Source organism: Artemia franciscana, chromosome 6 (genome assembly GCF_032884065.1).
Source record: "Artemia franciscana chromosome 6, ASM3288406v1, whole genome shotgun sequence".
Classification (NCBI taxonomy): domain Eukaryota; kingdom Metazoa; phylum Arthropoda; class Branchiopoda; order Anostraca; family Artemiidae; genus Artemia; species Artemia franciscana.
The window spans coordinates 31863230-31868757 of NC_088868.1; positions in this window are offsets into that span (position 1 = coordinate 31863230).

Genomic DNA, 5528 nt, shown 5'->3' on the forward strand with positions numbered 1-5528 from the left:
CTATGTTTTTGTGTTCACTTCCACCCTAGTAATTGGTTACTACGTATAAAGCTTGAAAGAAAATGCCAAAAATACTCCGAACCTAGAAACACAATTGAATGTGGTTGAGAGTCTGGTTTTAGTCCTAGAGAAGCAGGCCGTTAGCCAGACCTATTTTTTTATTTAAAAAAATTATGCACCTTCTCAACGTAAGCCTTACACGTAGAGAGGGGTTGAAGTTATGAGTTAAAAAAAAGGCTTGAACTTGAAATCTGGCTTAAATCTTGAGAACTGCCTTGCCAAGGTCTATGGTTTAAGATGAGTGGGCTCTTTTCTGCTCTTCTTTTTATTTAAGGCAAGTATGCACTGGCATCTCCTCACAGAATACTTATGCGTAAAGAAGGGACAAAGCTAGGTACTAAAAACCATCTTAGGTCATAATTTTGTATGTTTCATTCACATGGCACTGTGGTTCTGTCAGGTCATGAACAGCTCATCTTTCACAGTTTTACTCTTTTCTATACAGTTGATAATATACAAGTTATGTGCCACTATTACTGACAGCTCATAGCAGTACCACGCCACCTGAGGCCAACATAACAGCACAACCTACTTCTTGACTCCAATCTATTCAAAGCTTAACTCTGTACTCCCTCACTTAAAGTTCTTGTTCCCTTCGCATCCTTCCTTTTGGCCTCTTCAACTCCCCACTCCATTCTAGGACGTCTAGCTTTTCCTTCGGCCCCTGATGAGTTACCAAGAACCGTAAGTTATGTCTACCTGTTACAGCTTTATATTAATTCGGGACTCTAGATGATGATACTTATTTTTATCATCAATGACTGCTTCCCACATACAAGGGACATCGAAGAAGTACGGGAATTTTCTTAAAAAAATATTTTGTATACAATCTGGGTATGCATCTACCTTGATGGTGAATATGTTGAAAAATGAATATAGAAAACCAGTTGTAATAGAAAAATTAATAAGAGATGTGAGAAATTCCGTGTATTTGAATGCCCCTGTACCCTCTTGTCCTACATCAACCTTGCCAGTCTTTGACTTTCAACAACATAGTCAATAAGGTTAGTTCTCTTACCATCATGGGAATACTTTGTTAACTTATGTGCCATTTTATAACCAATGATCCAATTAGTTGTAGGTGGAGGCCGTTCCAACTTACAAACCAGATCGTGAATTTAGATTTTGGATTATCCAGATTGTTGAATCTGATAACATATATCGTGTGAATATCATTCAACTGATAATTGGAATTGTGAGACGTACAATCTAATCATAAATTGGACGATCTTTGTAGAAAACAAGATTATGGTCTAAGTCAGATCGTGGGTTATGGATTGCAGGATTTAAACGTTGCTCCTCCCCAGCGTGCAAGTTGACGATTTTGTAATGAATACTTTTGAATCTTGTTTTAAAACCTAGTTTTTCAGCTTAAAAGACACTAGATTAATAAGGTTAAAGAACCTCCAGAGTCATTACTGGCGCATAAGGTGTCGAATCAATGTTTCATTTGATGGCTCTTTTTCACAGGGACAAGCAGCTAGCTTGTCGCCTAACCTCGCTGCGGTAGGGAGTTAAAATAGCATCTATCGCTATTTATACCAATCTGAGCATCAAAGTCCCTTAATAAAAATACAAAGTTTTACCTGGGATCTTGTCTATTATTTCCTGTAGCTGCATGTAAAATTCATCAGAGTCACTACTGTTCCCATCACTTGATTCTACAGGGGCAACCTCGTAACTGATATCTTGCAATGTTAATTCACAAATCACGCGGATAGAATTCTATCATTAACACCTTTCAAACATAATAAAACATCGAAATCTCGTTGTTCATTATGGGTTCAACTCCTTGCATATGTATCCCATACTTCCTACCTGAATAGGATAGTGACTTAAAATCTAATATCATATTCTCGCGCCCTGTAGTGTCGCGGTGGGATTGATTTTCTGTTTTGTAATACGGGAAACGGAGTTAGAACTCAGCTGTAATAATCCATTGCAAGTCTCACAGTTTGATTTCGGTAATGAGATTATATAATAGGGTATCCTAACAAGAAGAAAAATCGGGTTTTCACCATGCACTGCTGTTCACTGGTACCCTAGGGACACTCGAGAAATGTTTACCCCGACGGCGTTATGAGGCCATGCAGGCAGGTTTCCCTTTTGGTGATAGATAGGGAGAAATCAACTTTTGTGAGAGAGGACATACATACGCATACAGAAATAGCTCCAGTCTATTGTAGTTGGGGCATTTTACTGGGTTTTAATTTATATAGTCTATCTTAACATTCTTCTAAATTCTAAAGTATTCCTAAAGCTACTTCTTACTTATACCCGATATATCCTTGCATGCATTAAGGATTTTAAAAATTTTCAGACATATTTTTTCTGGGCCTTGATCCTCTTCCTTAAAATATTTGTTATACTTTTTTCCAGGAAAAAAAAATTACAAGACCCCCTCCTGGCCATCTGAGACCCAGGTATACCTCCGTCCAACCCTCTTCGAGGCTTGTTGGTCAATATCCCTAGAAACCTCGTTCTTGCTGCTAAGAACTTGGAACTCTGGCCTCTTAAAACGGACAAATTTTACAGACGCTCGTCCTCCTTTTCATTCTTGTTAAAGCTTTGGCCTTGGGAACGTTCTATCTGATCTGCTTTTTATAAATCCATAAACCTATTCTTGGGAGTATTAACCTTATTTTTCTCAAGTTTTGACTAATAGGTAAAAGCTGAGAAAAAAATTTAATTTTTTTCAAAAAACATTTAAAACCTCTCCTCCCCCATCATCCTTGTTTACAGTCACGACGGCAATTAACCTATTAGCAAATTAAAGCGTTATGGTTACTGAAGAGAGCTTCAAAACTGGCTGTGGCTTTTCAGAACATGTTTGTTATAGGACACAAATTATGCGGAAAGGGTGACATCTGTTTTGGGCTTTTTGAATAAGGTGAATGGTAAGCTGTTCCTTCCAGGAAGGTAGTTTTATTCATCCAAGAGCCAAAAGAATAATAGTTTAAAAGCCAAAATTTCCTACGGTTTCGGATATGAGAAAAGGATGTATGAGCATTTCGGAATTTGAGCAATGGTAGCGCCTTCCTCAATATATATATATATATATATATATATATATATATATATATATACTAGCTGTTGGGGTGGCGCGAAGCGCCACCCCAACACCTAGTTGGTGGGGCGCTTCGCGCCCCCCCAAGCCCCCCCGCGCGCGTAAGTCGTTACGCGCCATATTAGTTACGCGCCATTGTAGTTGTGTCCCTGTGTCCCACCTGTGAATAGAGATAGATATAAATATAAGTTTTTAACTACGTAAAACATGCGAATATACAACATTCTTCGCTGTCCCATTGTCTGTGCATATAAATAGATTGTCAGGTTTACTGACTCTTGAACATGCAACATATAATTGTCCATGGGAAAAACAATCCGTATTCAGATCTATACCTCATTATTCTAATGATGTGTCCCGGTCGTCATTTATATTCCCTGTGTCCCGGTCGTCATTTGTGTCCCGGTGTCCCAGTTTGTAATTTCTCTTTGAGTGTCCCGGTCGTCATTTATATTCCCTGTGTCCCGGTGTCCCGGTCGTCATTTGTGTCCCGGTGTCCCGGTCTGTAATTTCTATTCGAACAATCCCTGTGTCCCGGTCGTCATTTATATATCCCGCCTGTGCCCCCGGCGTCCCCATTGTAGGTTCTTCAGTCATTTTACAATTAAACATTTTTCCGTGAACAAATGTCTTAAATACCGTTAATGACGTCACCGTCAAAGCAAAAATGACGACAACTAATTTCATGACGTCAGCCGACACAGAAACATGACGTCACCTGATCCACAGACAGACAGACAGACAACTTATTTTTATATATATATAGATATATATGAAAAGAGATATCACCAATGCAACAGCACAAACACATAAAAAAAAAACATAAAACACATGAAAGAGACAGAAGGAGAAAAGGAAGACTGTTTTCCTAAATTAGTGACTAATATAGACCAGCACTTGAATGAGGCCATACACAATCAACCATAAAGAATAATCCATGGACAGGCAGTCATGTCGTTAATAAGTATAAGTCGTCATTTACCAAACAATAAAGACAAATAATTCAGAGGCAACAACCCAACACAAGGGCTCATCAGGAGAATACACTTGCCTATAGGGTTTCGCCACATTAAATTCTCTACCTATCCAAGTGATGTGGCTACCACAGAATATCCATGGCATCCCCGTGTCAGGTATCACCCCCAAAATACATGCCTATGAAAAAAAAGGGGGGAAATGTAAAACAACCAAGTAACACCAAAACAAGCTTATCCTGTTAATATATCCCTTTTTTAGCAACAATAGGTAAACTAAATATGATAAATTTTACCAAATCACAAATATTAACACATTGCAAAAAACCTGAATGAACTAAACAATTATAGAATTCATCTTTACCATGTGGCTATTTTTTAAAAAAAAAATTCGCTCTATTGGAAACACAATTCAAAATAAATGGCGCTGCGTCATCATCTCTCGAACCTCCGAAATTAGTTGAAAATTTCTTTAAGTATTTCCAGATAATTCTTTTGATATTTATTTAAAAGTTCGTTATAATGAAAACTAAATTTTTTAAATTGCCAAGTTAATTTATTTGCAGAAAAACCTCTTGGTATCAATTTTTGGCTTAAGATTTTACATCTATTTATAAAATCAATATAATTACTACAAATTCTTGCATAACGAAGTAACTGAGAAAAACGCCGAATATGTGATATTTGAGTGTATATTACTTTCAGGGAATGGGAAACTAATCACTTCAAAATCATCCGTTTTATTGTACATTTTAAAACTTAATTTATTATTATCACAAATATTAATATTTAAATCTAAGAAATGATCTTCATGACCAGCGCCATGACTAGGTTCAAGAGTAAGCTCTGATGGATATATATTTTTAGAAATATCAATGAAATCCTTACAATTTAAGACCAAAATATCATCTAAATATCTTTTATTATTTGACAAAACATGTTTTAAATTATTTGGATTATTCTTATCCATCATATATTTATATTCTAGTTGACTTAAAAACAAGTCAGCTATAAATGGGCTGGCATTAGCACTGTAACACTGACAGGCAGTGGCGTAATTTCGTCAAAACTCTGGGGGGGGGGACAAAGTTGAAGCCAATTCTCTCAAGTCAAGTGGAAACGACAGTTAAAACTCAAAATGAGCCATATGGTACTACAGAGGTAAAGATATAAAAAAGATATATATATATATATATATATATATATATATATATATATATATATATATATATATATATATATATATATATATATATGAATTATGCAGGCTTTTCTTAGTTTTGACAATTTTCTAAAGAAACTAAATTTCAGCTGAGGGGAAAACTGTGGTCTAGAAGAGAAGGGATACTGAGGTCTGAGAATGGCCGTTCGGATTCGAATCACCATTTGAATTTTCATTGTCTATAACTCGTCTACTGTCGTTAAAG